The following is a 15,382-nucleotide window of genomic DNA, read 5'->3' as shown; positions in this document are numbered from 1 at the left end:
CATTTATATTTTTAGTATGAACAGAATCACAGAATTTTCAGGGTTGGAAGGGACTTCTAGAGATCATCTAGTCCAACCCCCTGCCAAAGCAGCTCCCTAGCCCAGGTTGCACAGGTAGGCGTCCAGGAGGGTCTTGGACATCTTCAGAGAAGGAGACTCCACCACCTCTCTGTGCAGCTGTGCCAGTGCTCCATCACTGCACTGTGAAGAAGTTCCCACGCACATTTGTGTGAAATTTCCTATGCTTCAGTTTGTGACCATTTCCCCTTGTCCTATCACCACACACTGCTGAGAAGAGTCTGGCCTAGTCCCTTTGCCTCCAGCACCTTAGATATTTGTAGAGAGTAGCTTGTATCATTTTTTATAGTCATAAAGTGTATTTTTGCAAATGTGTACAACCATAAATACAGAGTATATAACAGACAAGAAATTTAAAATACAAAAATTGCAGATATACAGACATTTATTTTAAAAGTTCTATGTGTATGTATATATATATATTGCAACATAGAGAATTAGCTAAATAATAAACTCCTCATCCTGATTGTCAGTTCTCTGATGGTTACATAGCCATGCAGCCTGTCTCAAGGTATGTTTTCAGTGACTCATGCAAACCTAGCTACAAAAGGGCAAATTAAATAGCCAGGAAAATGCCTGATCAACACCCCACAGAGAGAAGGGTACACGGCAGCTTTAACATCTTCCCTTTTTGTTTATTCAGAGTTGTTACATTCTTCCAAGGCACTAGTTCCTCAGATGCTACAGCTTGTTCCTGATTACATCCCTCAGAAAGGCACAGTGTATCATATGGTAGTCCAGACTAATTGAACTGTGCTTTTTCAACAGCAAAATAAAAAGATGTATATTTATACCTTTATAATTTATGTTCTTGCTATATCACTGCTGGACCAACTTGCATTGATATACCGCACATCTATGATGTGGCTTTTGATGTGTGATTTTCAGTGAGAGAAAGAATAAGAGGAAATTACTTTTAAAAAATAAAGGAAAAAAAAAAACAACAAAAAAACAAGTAACAGAACTTGCTGAGATCAGTCTTTCAACATGATGATGACAGAGGGGCCACAGTGAGCCTTGAAAGACAGGGCTAGATGCAACAATTATATTTGGAAAAGACATACAGATCTATATTTGTCCAAATACTCAGAACAGTCTTTTATTCACGTAGGAAAAGAAAATGTGGCCCTTACTTACACTTCAATCACTAAACCTCTAAGTAGAGATGCATCACTAACTAATCTACTTCACAATATCTTTACATGGTCAGTGACTGGCAGGCCTAGTTCCCACACAGTATTTTCTGTCAACTCCTGGCACAAGATTTTGTGGATCAGAATAGCAGGTGTACACTTGCTCAGCACAACAAGTAGTCCCTTCATGAATCTACACTTGCAGTGTGGCAAGCTTACCTAAAAGCCCTAAAACTGAAAGATGAGAAGCTGCAACAGTTTGGGGTTCCTTTTCATCTGCACGCAGCAGAGCCCATTTTCCTATACCCAGCATCAAAAGGGGAAGGGGCAGCAGAGCAGCTGGTCCTGCCTCTGTCTTCCCGAGTTGCTACCAAAAGCCACAGAGAGCCACTGAGCATCCACAGCGCTCACATACCACAGCAGTCATAGAGTAGGATTAGTGGGAGGCAGCAGCAGAGCCAGCAGACTCAACCACTCCTCTCTACCACCCCAAAACTTGCTAGTATGCTCTCATTTCTCCATCAAGGGCTGCAGCTGAGGAGCCTGCATCTGCTTCCTTGTGCAGTAATGTGATTTCTTAAACCGAAAACTCTGGCATTAGTAATAGGGTTTGTGCCTGCCTTTCCTTTGACTAGAACTACTGATTTTCTAGTCTTAGAGAAGTGTGAATAAGAGAGAGAAATAATATGCAGTGTATTAAATGAATCTCTCTGTATATACATAAGTAGCCTGAAAATGTTTTCAGAAGAGAGACTAAAGGAATATATTTATCTTTCTGGATTATATAACATAAAAAGTTTAAAAACAGGAGTGGGACAACTCTTCACTATATCTTGCTTTCTTCTTCTCCACTGTTCCTTATCTCAGTATGCTCATAGACTACAACCTTTTTGGTAAATGGTTTGTTGATGGATACTGCTCTGTGAAAGATATCTATCAAAAGGTAGCCTCTATGACTGCGCTTCTAGATGGCTGATAAAGGGAAGAATATAGTCGTGTTCAGCTTTAAAGAGAAAACAAAATGGGTTGATAAATTGTGAGCAACAGGTCTTGCAAGGAGAGAGAGATTGATCCAAGCCCTAGTAGCTGATTACAGAAGTTTCCAAAGGAAGCATTTCAGTACAATCCCTACATAAGATGAGGAATCCCTAATATTTGCCAATACGTATAACTCATATGACTCCTTTAGAAAGACCATTAGACTCCCATATGACTCCTTTAGAAAGCTCAGGAAGAGCTTAAACTCATCGTTAGTAAGATGGAGAGGGATATGTATTATCTACATTGCTGTTTCTTGGAATAGATAACTGTATTATCCAGCGACCCTTTAGTGTGATGTAGTACATGGAAAAAGGATCATTTCTCATTTTGGTAGGCCTTCTCTGGGCTGCAGAACTATATATCCTTCTCCTCTGAAACATCCAGTCTGAATGAGTTTTATTTTTGTGAAAGTGCTGAACTTCATTTGAAAGGTGAAGACAGAGCACATGAACACACAATGGTTTTTAATAAATATAGGAGGTTCTTCTCACTGAAAGAAAGAGTAATAAGAAACTGACTTCTGTACACTCTGTGAGTCCTCTAGCTGCTGAACTGTGAGGCTAAACATGGAGAGAGAAAGAAGGATCAATTCCTACTTTTCCCATTTGTGATGATGGGAAAATATCAGCTCCCCTTTCTCTCACCTGGCATTCTTTAGGCCTTGAGCACTCCATGAAAAAAAGTGTTCAGTGAAGCATAGTGTTCTCTAAAATGATCTAATGCTTTCAATTATACAAATCACAGGGTGGGGACTTCTGTATCTGAGCAAAGGGAAGTACATCACCAATATGCAAAAGTCTCTCAGTTATAGTGTTACCGTTATTGCTCAATCATGAACTCAAATGTTGCTCACCCGTTGAAGTCACTGAGAAATTTTGTCTGCACAAGAGGCCAAAACATTAAAGAAATGTTTCGCCAACAATAACAGTAAATAATATTTTCTATCTGAAATTCTTATTGGACAATTTTTCAAATATCTTTTCTATCAGTACTTAAATGCATTCACAGGGGAGATGGAACACCACAGCTACTTACCACAGCACAGAAATGTTACCCAGCTTTTGATGGCTTTATAGGGGGAAATACAAAGTAGGCCAGCAGAACTGGCATACAGGTCTGCTAGGTGAATAATCATATCTCCAATGTACTACATTGCCATAGACTAGATGAAACTAATGAAAACATTCAAAAGTTTGCCATTACTTTGCAGCAGATTTTGGCATGAAAATTACTATTGCCACTGGAAAACTGAGATTTTTTTGGGATTTCTGCCTCGTTAGGTAGCCAAGACCTCTGTCTTCATCCGGGAGCAGTGAAGATAAAAAAAGTCTACTATAGTTCAATCTGCCTATACTTGTTCCACTTTGTTGTATCTAACTTCTGCATATTGAGTTAACCCAGGGCTTTCTACATAATAAAAAAGGAGAGAACATCCTAAAGAGCCTGACTTCAGGTTTTTATGAGTCTCTAGAAAGGCTCAAAACGGCAAAGCCACTGGAAACAGATGTTTTTGTTTTGTATTACATTCAGCAGATGTTGTTCATAAAAAGACTAAGGCTGAGATGGGGGCCTTCTTGTGCAATTTTTCTCCATTAGTTTTCATTCCAAAATATTTGAACTTCAGTACAAAGAACATCAGTAAACAAAGGGTCTATAAGATGATTGAGAGCAAAGTTATCGTTCATGGTATCGCAGTGCATGCAAATGTCTTGTCACTTGCATGCTATTTTGCTGTTTTGCAGAAGATGTTAGATCACAATCAACAACATAAACAGGTACTGGAGAAGATCTCCACATCAGAAAAATCTCAGAGTTACCACCCTCCTGGACTAAAACAGGTAGCACCATTAATATGGTATAGATTGAAAACAGGAGATAATATAGGCAGGCAAAAGAGAGTCCGCAATTCCTCTTAATTTTGATTAAACTCGCAACTGTGTGGTCACACCATCTCTTGTGTTGAATCTAGTCAAATCAGAGTTGTTTGCAAACCTTACATCCTGACTGTGATGCAGCTTTTGCCACATTTATGGAACTCAATGGAAAGACTGTCATCAGCAATGTATTGAAGGAAATGGGAGAAAATGGGTGTATTAAGTACTATATCTTCAAGAAACAAAGGTAAGAGAACAGAACAATCCATTTCAAACAATAGGCTTTACCTCAAATATTATTTATCAACTTTTTAGAGAACCATTTGCTTTGATGCAAAAGCAACCAAAGAAATATTACAACCATAATGCTACCTCAACTGTGCTCTGTTGTATGTCAAAAAAGAACCTGAGAACTTGGCAGCATTTCCACATATTCAGCTGGGCAATGGGCAGAATGTGATACCTGTTAAATGGTGAATCTGTTATTTGTTCTGTTGCAAGATGTTTTGATGTGACTCTTTGAAACTGTGAAACCAAAGGAGTTGAAAGACAGAACTTACGTGAACTTTTGTTCCAATGCTGCTTATATAGTTACAGGAGATTTCTTAGAAATAATTGAAATGACTCTTTTAAGAAAGAAAAGAGTAATCTGACTGTGAGGAGATTTTTAGAAATGATGATTAAAAATCTTGCCTATATGAACTGCTGTGATTTTTTTTTTTACCACAAGTACATTAACTGTACCATAGTCAGAAAATCTATAATCAGTACAATACTGATATCTTACATTAGCTAATAAAATTTTAATTTTATTCTAGACTTCCAGGTGCTGTTTAAGCAGGACACATTATCAATCATTGCTAGAGAATAAAAAAACCTGAAAAAAAAAGCCAAAGATTAAGTTCCTCTTCCTTTCTTTCTCCTTCAGCAAATAGGCAAAGAATATTTTGTTTTCATATTTCTGGCCTTGTGTAACTACAGGAACAATTACAGTTCCACACAGAGTTCCACATAGAGTGGCTGAGCCTGGAAAGTACCTCTGGAAGTCATCAAATCCAACTCAGGGCAGGGTCATCAACAGCAGGTTGCCCAGATTCTGTCTGATTTTGAGCATCTGCGAGGATACTCCACAGCCTCTCTTGGCAACCCTATGTTCCTACCGTGACAGATATGTACCCAATTGAATTGTTTTAAATGGAATTTCCTGTGTTTCAGTTGGTAGTCACTGCCTCTTCTGTCACTGAGATAAATGAGCACAGCCACATCTTCTTTACTCCTTCCCTTCAGGTATTTATGGCCAAGATTCCCCTGATCTCTTCAGGCTGAAAAGGCCCAGCTCTCTGTCTGTCACTGTATGGAAAATTCTTCAGCCCCTTGTTCACCTCTGTGACCTTTCTCTAAACTGTCACCAGTATGTCCATGCCTCTCTTGCAGTGGGAAGCCCTGCACTGTTCTTAGCACTGGGCTGAACAGAGAGGAGGATCACCTCTCTTGACCTGCTGACAAACCTCTCCCTAATGCAGGCCAGGGAACACCTGGCTTTCTTCGAGGCAAGAGTGAATTGCTAGCTCAGGCTCAACCTCCTGTCCACTACCTCTGCCTTCCCTGCAAACCTGTTTTTCAGATGGGTGATTGCAGGGTAGTGCCTGGGGTTGTTCCACCCCAGGTGCAGGATTTTGAAATTCCCTTCACTGAACTTCTTGAGTTTCTACCACTCTATTTCTTCAGCTTGTTAGTCTTGCATATTTTTTTGTATAAACAAATTATTTTGCACAGACATCACTTCTATGTAATTGCAAAATGTGTGCTTCATCCATTCTCTTGACCTGTACTCATGCAAGAAATGATACATTGTGGAGGGTGGCAGTTGATAAACATCTGTTGCTGTGACAAGAGTGAAATAAATTATTTTTTAACATGTTTATTAAGACAGTATTTAACATGCAGCACTCAAGACCTCACTCTTGTTTGTACTCAAGACCATGAAGAATGAACAAAATTATAGGCATTATATGTTACAGAAGCCAAAATTCTGAACTAAAACAGAAGGAAGGAGGTAGGTGAGACAAGAAATGGATAGCATACAAGCTATAGTAAATCTAACTCTCAAACAGTAGAAAAAAATTTTTCTGATGTTTTGACATAATTCTACTCTTAGGGTTCTAAGAGAAGGAAGAGTTAAGGATGGAATACACTGACGCCTTTCACACAGAATACATAGAAGTTTACAGTTCCATCTTTGAAGACAAAGAAGAAAGCCTGAAGGGTAAAGTGATTTAGAAAATCTAACAGAAATATGTTCTCTAAGATACAGATAAGTTATCAGGCCACACAAGAGCAGAGAAGGCATCTTAGTAGTATCAGATGTGTTTCTGTCATTGAAGATGACTGTACAATCAACTGCCTCTGGGTATTATGGAAAAATATCATTATCACAACATCCTGTGTTCTTTCACATATAATTTCAGTTTATTACATCAGTACATTAATTTCATACTTGTAAGAATCCTTAAAGGGTCATATAGGCTAGAGGACAGTAGCATACATGATGTACCATAGAGGGATTTAAAAATATAAGACAGCTGAGGACAAAAGAATATATTCACACTGATCAGAACCAACAGTACAAAATTGCAAAGTTTGATGTAAGTAAATCAGTGCATGAATTAGACTGTAAAATTTAATCCCTGAAATAGTTACCTTCCCAGACTGGACAAATACAGTGATCTCTGAATTTCTACTGAGCTGATACAGTAACTTTTAGCTACAGTAAGAATGCAGCTGTGGTAACTTTCCATCTTCACTTCCATGACTAGTGATGCCACTGTAAATGAGGCTCTGTTTCAACCCTTTGCAGAGTGCTTCAGAGTGGGTGCTGGTCAGAGCAGGTGTCATTCATGCTATCAGTTGCATCCATCAGCAGTGCAGACGTTATCCTATATTTAGTCACTCAGTCACTTTTCCACCCTCCTTCACAGGCAGTACAGAGAAAGTAGCACTTTTAAGGAACTATTTATTTCATTCTAAAGAAAACAACAAAAGTAGGCCTGGTGATTTGTACCCCAGCAATATTCTCTCAAATGATAGTAATATAGACTCAAGACAAATAAATAAGAGGTGAGCATGGTGAGTATGCATGCTGTAAACTTAGATAAGATCAGTGCTACCTGAAGCCCTCTTTTTATGTTGAATTCTTTTTCAGAGACCTCTGGGTGTTTGAGAAAATCTATACACTTCTATAATCAAAAATTAAATGATGAACAAAAGAAGTTTATTCTTAATGACAGGTGGTGGGACAGTTCAGGTTCAGCCTTGAATTGTAGGTATCTAAAAGTATTCCTTGAATGTAGAGACTGGTTTCAATGCTTCAGTTGTCCACATGGGTTTTTGGCATCACCAGAATTGCCCACAATCTAGTGCCTGGTCTCTAGCTGTCAGGCCAGACTTCACTGTTCTCCCACATATCCTGGATCATATCTGACTACCATCTGTGGATGTCTGTGATACCTGAAGGCATCTCACATGGCATGCAGCTGAAGCATGTTTGACCTTTTATCTCAAATGTGAATTAGGTGTCCAAGTAATTCTACAGTTAGTGGATATCTGGGAAAGCAACTTAGAGCACTCAGAGAACCCAATTTAGATGTCTACTTTAGTGTGAGTTGAATAGCCCTCCAAAGTCTATTGACATTATCAGACAGACTACATCTATCATCAGGTTTGTTCATTAGAAACAAAATTATTCTCATTACCCACATGGAAGAAGTTCTTAAATTGTCATTTATACATAGTGCATATTTTGCCTCTATCCCATCTTCAAAGCTTCTCCTGGTGGTTCATTTATAGGTATGAGTCTTTTTCTACTCTCCCCACATGAAAGTCATCCAGGAATCTCAACCAATAGTTTCCATGTGAACATGGGAGATCTACCAAGAAGTGTACTAGCAGAAATCTAAAACAAGCTTTGATGTTCCAAGAAGATAATATAAGACCACACAGACAATTGTCCCTGTTAAATATTAAATGCAGATTATTTTGATCTCAAGAAATACAGTTCTCTGAAAGAAGGAAATAAATAATAGTAAATGAAAACATACCAAATACAAATATTTTTAATGTGGGTTGAACCATTCCATATTATTTCTTCTTGTATTCTTTTGAGACAGGACCGTTTTAGTTTATTAAAAATATATGCATTTTATCTTTCAAAGTGTATATAACCATTCAGAATTTTTAAATGCTTAACATCTAATTTTATGAGCACATATCAATTTTTGGCTATCTAAAACTAAGTCCATGAATTCAGAGCTGGAATGATTTTCAAATATTGAAAAAAGTTTCTGGTAAAAAATAAGATTAATGAGTGTATAAAGCATTCAGGGTAACTTGAGTGCTAGATCTTGTTCTTACAGAAGTATATTCTGGTTATAAGTGCCAGAGTCTTATGTTGACTGTGTTAATTAACACATTTTGTCATATTACTATGTCACATGAACCAACGAACACAGTTTATGATATTTTTTGTGGAGATTACAAGAATTTGAGAGTGTGAAGGGGGCATAAGTGCATACAGCATTTTGCCAAACCTAACTTTAAATGTAAGAATTAAGAGCATGTCATCAATAGACAAATCACTGAGTACTTATATAAGCAAGCAACTGTTGATATTGTTATTCCATGTATTGCTTTAACTACACAAAGTATAATCAAATATTATTATCTACTATCTACTGGAGCTCTGGAAATGCTTAGAGAGAGTTTATAGTGCAGTAGGTATACAAAAGTTTTGATGTTAGCTAAAATTTTCATCACTACACAGTTTAAAACTGACGAGCTACTTATGGCACTGCAAACTTCCGTAATAGGGCACTCCAGGGAGGAGTGGGGTCACCTCTTGGCCTTCTCTTCAGAATGTGCAGCCCAGTGCCCACAGCCTCTCCTCACAGGACATGCCTTCAGCCCTGCTATCAACTTTGATGCCCTCCTCCACGTGACTTCAAGAACCTTAATGTCCTTTTTATACAGCAGAGCCCAGAACTGTATGCAGCATTTGAGGTGAGGCCATACCACTACTAAATACACAGGGAGAATCACCCCTTTTGACACAGTTGTCCATGCTGTGTTTAGCGCACCATAATGTGGTTTGCCCTCTTACACACTGCCGACTCATGCTGATCTGCTGCTACCATCACCACTCAGGTCCCCTCCTGCTGAGCTGCTCTCCAGCCACTGGTCTCCCAGTCTGTGCCTGTGTCCAGAGCTGAATGCTGAAAAGACTGTAAAAGTGTTATAGAGGAACATTAAAACCAGGTGATAATTATCAAGAGCTGGGGAGAGGATGAGAAAATGAAGAAAGGAAGACTTGGAGCTAGGGATTAGCAGGAATACAGAATATACTGTAGCCTTTATGACACATTTCCCTTATGACCATGGATAGAGAAAAGCTGGGTACAGCTAAATCCAATGAAGGAAAGATAAGGCTACTGCACAGCTGTGCTTTGATGAGGTATATGTACTAAATATCGCATAAAAGGGGGAAAATAAGAGTGTCACAACTTTCCTGATGTTTTTCCAATACATCCACACCTCCTTATTATTTCACCTCTATAAATCAATTTTTTAATCTCAGTGTCCCTCTTTTATGTGGCTTCAGAGTCACTGGTCAAATGTGTACCTCCATCCCCCTCTAGTGGGAGGTTCACATAGAATTTCCTCATTCCACTTTCCACTGTGCTTCAAATAAAAACAAAGAAAAACCCTGCTCTGCATGCTCCCCAGCCTCAATTCTACTTCAGTGAGTTTGTCTGTGTGGGCAAACGTGCACCTATAGGCTTTGTTCAAATTAGAAATTGTCCAAATACATCCAAATTCAATTCATCAATATATGCATATGCTACATCTGAGAACTGAAATGAAAGATCACAAGATTCTCACTTAATTAAAAGTACAGGATTAACAGTATAACAGTGACTAAGTTTTGTGTCTCTGAAGATGTCTACATGTTCTGGCAGTGTGCATTGCATGAGGAAGACTGAAAAAAAGGATTGTCATAAAAGTAGATGTTTCTGGAAAACCAGAATCCATCTTCCATTGTCAGAGATTTTCTAGGAAAATCATGCAAATTCTCTATTTTAGCATGTTTTGGATATATAATATGAGATCCTGCAATCTTTCTTGAAGAATAGCTGAGCTTCCACTAAGATAAATAGAAACCCTACTCTTAGCACTCATACTGCTACATATTCTGAGAAATCAGACCTCAGGAATCTCAAATTACTACCCCAAATTAGCTGGCACTTTTCACAATTCCCTATCTGTAAAATGGAGAGAATGATACCACAGGGACATTATGAAGATAAATTCATTAATTTTTGTTAATAACTAGGATACTATGAAAAAAAAAAGCACTAGGGAAAAGCCCATTAGAAAATGAATAATTATGTATTCAGTGCAAGGTTTGGATGGTGTGCAGAAAAATTAGGCATGGGGCCATATAATAAATGATGAGAAGAAAATGAAATACTGTATGAATGATCATTTTGTGAGCCCAGTCTGTCTTGTGCACTGAATGTGTCAGTGGTCCTGGGGGTGGACTTGGCTGTATAATTAAAGACAGCATCATAATACACACACAAAGACCCCTGTAATTCTCTTCTATATCCCATTGTATTGTGAATTTTTAATCCTAGCATTTATTTGCAAACTATCTTGTCAGGTGATAAATCTTTGCTTAGAATATGAAATAAATTGCGGAATTTTATGTGAAATTGCTAGGTCTCAGGTTCAGAAATGACGGAGCTCTCTTTTTTACTTCAGTCTAATCTGTTGAGTTTGTGAGAGAATCAAAAGGATGATCGTTTGGACACCTTTGAAAATGCTATGACACTGCATGAACAGTAAGCCTTTCCTTGTACTGGAATTGACTGCTTTGTGAATGAAATGAAGCATAGGTCAGCCATGTGTTTTTGCATGCATCTGAATCCAAGAAATCTACATATTTCTCAGAGCTGGCATGCAGAAAATGCTGCTATGAGCCTTGAGCATACTCTATGGGATATGAAGGTAGAGAGTCCTTTGAAGCTGAGTTTGTATAAAAATAGTCTCTTTAGAATTTCAAGCCATTTTCATAGACTAGAGGCAGTAAAGAAATCCTTATTTTCTTTTCAATCATTTGAATAAAGGAATTAATTTTACAGTGGTTCTCTTCATCAGACTCACTCAAAATTCTGACAGAAGAGGTGTAAAAACCTGGACAACACATATCAAGAAAGAGGCTAGCAGACCTTAAAGCCACTGAAAATACAAACTTTTAGATAAGGTAGAAAAAGCCTGCAGTTGTGTTACTGACAGTTGCACCTGAGACACAGACTGCTGTGAAACAGCACAAAAGTCTTGAGGTACATTGAATACCATCTATAATCCAAAGTCTTCCAAGTACATGTGGCTATTCTGTTAATGTCTCAGTAGCTGATTGCTTTGCCAAGTTTCCTTATGATTACATCTCTACTACATTAACTGTATTTCAAAATCTGCCTTCAAGTTAGTTCAAAGCTCATTACAATCACTAAAAAGAAATTGCCATTGGCTTCACTGCAGATATCATCAGTTGGCTCTAATCCACTTCACTGCAGGGTCTGAGGGAACCTGTCAGCCCTTTCTCTACTATCAATGTCTGGGTGGCATCTGGCCATTTACTTTCAATCTAGTTGGAAGAGACAGGACTAAGGTCAGAGAGTCATCTTATCTTCCTCTGAATAAGGGCTAGATTGCATTGCCAGAGATATCGTTTGTATATCATATGAATAAAAAGTTCAGGTAGACGAGAAAGCACAAGAGGTTCTTTGTACAAGTAGATGGTAGAATTTAAGCACTAGATGCTGAGGGCAAATCATTACTGTCACTTGTTTGTTTTGACATTTCTGAGGTTCTCCCCCCCACAGTAAGCCTGCATTATATTAGCTCTGAAATGTGGTGGATACAAATTTACAGTCACAAGTAAGTATCTAAAGGTAATGCACTCAACTCCTGGGTGTAACAAAACCTCTTTAGAGAGTGAAGCTGCTTAAACAGTTCTGAAAGTCTTCTGTCACCTCACTCCTTCCAGTACCCTAAACAACTGAGAAATTGAGTTGATAAAATGTTCCTTGTAGGTACATTCTTCTGGAGTTGCTTATACTTGGAGTAGTTTGTAGTCTATAGTACTGCTGAAAATGCAACCAAATTCTCTGCTAATCAAATTCAGCTATTTCTAGAAAACTAAATTGTCATGACTGTTACTTTTCCTTGGAAGGAAATGAATATACTTGTCTACAAACAAATGTGTGCATGAATATGTTTGAATATATGTCTGTGTGAATATGCATTATATATACAGAGTTTCATTTCACAAAGTAATTCGTTCGTTAGTCATCAAGTTTAATAACGGTCATGTACTCCATGCTGAAGAACAGCCTTTATTACTTTGGGTATTAGTAGCCAAGTTAAGTACCCCTGGTGGTTTGGACAACATTAGAATTTGTCAAAATACATTCAGTACTATATGAGTCTGACAAAGGCCAGTGCTGGCTGAAATGTGGAAATGTTGCAAAATGGAATGAGAGACGCGTTGATTTTCCAGCACAAAATGAACATTTTTTTATCAACCTTCTTGATTAAGTAAGTTAGCACCAAAGCAAAATTGCAAGTAGTATACAGGAGGGGAACTCTGTTTTGTATTTCAGCTTACTTTTTGTCATTGCTTTATATTTTTAAAATAGGTACTTCTGTATATGAGGTTTCACACTTTAAAGATCATTCAGCAACTCTATGGCATATTTCTCTTGAATGATCTCCATTTCTAATGTGAAATGGTGTAAGAGACTATTTTCCTCTTTGTCAGGAGGCTATATGGTGATGGTCATTGGTGCTTAGTCATAAAATTTTAATTTGGCAAACAACTAGCAAGACAAATCTTTGGCTGTGTGTACAAGACCATATAATTAGCTGAACTTCTGAATTAAATGTAATCAAATTGCGGAAACAGGCTAAAACCAATAGTTGTGACAAATGATGTGACAAAAAGAATCTAACTAAAGACGGGGTCTGTTCAGGAAAAACTAGGCTCCAGTAGTACCAATGTTTATTAGGCCTGGAATTATGTCTCTGATCTCAATACAAACAACTGTTATGCAGAAGGGAAGAGAGATTAAAAGTGGTCCTATTATTTTCAGTGAGGGAAATTGTGTTAGAAATCCTCATGTATACAGATGTCAGCATAGGAACCTTGATCTGATTGGGAAAGGGGGAGAAGATGCATGAGATCTTATTGTGCTTCCAAACATGGTGAGCTAAGCTGCTTCTGAAAGATAAAAAGAAGTGGTACTTTTCTATTTCTGTGCCATGTAGAAAAACTGCCCTAAAGATGCCCTAAATTCCTCCCAAGAACTGCTTATCATTCAGTAATACCTAGTTTCCCTTATAAACTACAGTTTGTTTTTTACTTTTGTAATATTAATAATATTTTATATAATATTGTATTATTTAAATAATAATCTAATCTAATAATCTAATTAAATAAAAACTTATTGATAACCTTTAATGATAATTTATAATTTATATATAATAGTTTTAATAATCTATTATATTTATTTGCCATTTTTCCTTTCTTTGTTCTGTGATGCCTTTTTTGTTTTAGATTTTAAAATTCCAAGTACCTTAGAACAGTGATACTCTTACAAATTTAGCTTATAATTTCCAGTCTTTTTTATACCAACTACAATTTTTCTAGAATCACATTCCATTATTTTTATTGTGTTCTCTGCGTGTGCATGTATATGGTTCTGTTCTTAATAGGTAAAATACATTAAAACATGGAGTATGTTAAAATGAATGTCGACCGCTTTTCACTTACTATTCCACGATGGTCTGTATTCTCATTCACATCCTTTATTTTCCTCACAGAGGGCTGTGGTCGTGATTTACTTGTTCCTCATGCCCTTCCTGACTCTGAAACTTCCTGAGCCTTTTCAGAGTTTGATATTTTGATCAATCTTACTGTTTGAAGACCTCTGTGAACCCAGGAGTTACTGTTGCTTTTGTTTCCAGATGCAGAAGATAGTGTGTGGTTACTTAAAGTAGTTAAATGATTCTCTCTCTGGTCTGTATCTCTTGGGAAGCAGCTAATTCTTAGACTATTTCTTCCTTTGTGTTTTAAATGCAGTTGATTTTATTTTCTGAATTCATTCTTAATTATAGATTTGTGGGTTTTAATCAGTTTCTGTAGATCACTGATCCTATTCCCAGTTCCTTCTAAATTGATTTTAAAACTATGATTTCTCTGACATTTTGGGTGTCAGATTACTGAGGTTAAGACAGAAAGGAAGAGGTAGTATGTTTTTGTTTTTTTTTTTCTAATATATTTATTTTAAGGGATTCCAGGTTGTGCATTTTATTTCAGCTTTAGGAGTCACAGTGTATTTGCTCAAGTAGTATGAAGTCAAAACTCATTTTACATAACTGACAGTATTTTTTTCATTCTGAGTAGACCAGTAAAGAAAGTTTGTTTCAGTACATTCCCCATGTTTCCCACTCAGATGAGAAGAAAGGAGGGGAGAGGAAGGGAGAGGAAGACATCCCTGACCTGAGCCACAGGGAGGCAGCAGATTTTCCTACAGGTAGGATCTGGCCAACATATCAGGCCCTTTGTTCCACTCAGAAGGGAGTCCCCCACAATAATTACCCTTCTTTCCATCTTGGTGGAGGCAGTCTTCAGGTGCAGTTGACCACACTGCTCTAGGCAACCTCCTGGGTGGACTTTCCACTCCATCCTCACTTGAGCTGCAGAGTCCCAAACCTAATGTGTTAGGGCACTTGGGAAGGTGTGCTTTTCCTGTGATGCCAAGCAGAGACCTGTTTTCATTCCTCCCCATCTCTTAGGTTCCCTCACTCTGCTTGACAGAGTCCATTTTTTCCCTGCTTACCTCTCTCTCTCTGTGGTAAAACTTTTAGTACACCTTTAATTTAAAGTGTACACACAATAATAAGTATTTATTCTTGTTTCCAAGGCAGAATTAGTAAGATTTGTTTCTGCCTACAGTTTTCTCCTTACTCAAAAATGTACTGCCTGCTTTCTTTATGGCCCTCTTTGTAAAACAACATTGCCCAGTATTCAATGCCCTGAAAATCACTTCATATTTTCAAACTTAGGGGGAAAATAAGATTGTTCAGAGTTTAGAGTTACTCTATTTTTGGTACTTCATATGTATTCCTCTATACTGT

The sequence above is a fragment of the Cyrtonyx montezumae genome, unplaced genomic scaffold (assembly GCF_038088225.1).
Source record: "Cyrtonyx montezumae isolate F1298 unplaced genomic scaffold, pur_monq_1.0 scaffold_3, whole genome shotgun sequence".
NCBI classification, from domain to species: Eukaryota; Metazoa; Chordata; class Aves; order Galliformes; family Odontophoridae; genus Cyrtonyx; species Cyrtonyx montezumae.
The sequence above is the reverse complement of the archived record's forward strand: the minus strand, read 5'-3'. Positions refer to the sequence as shown.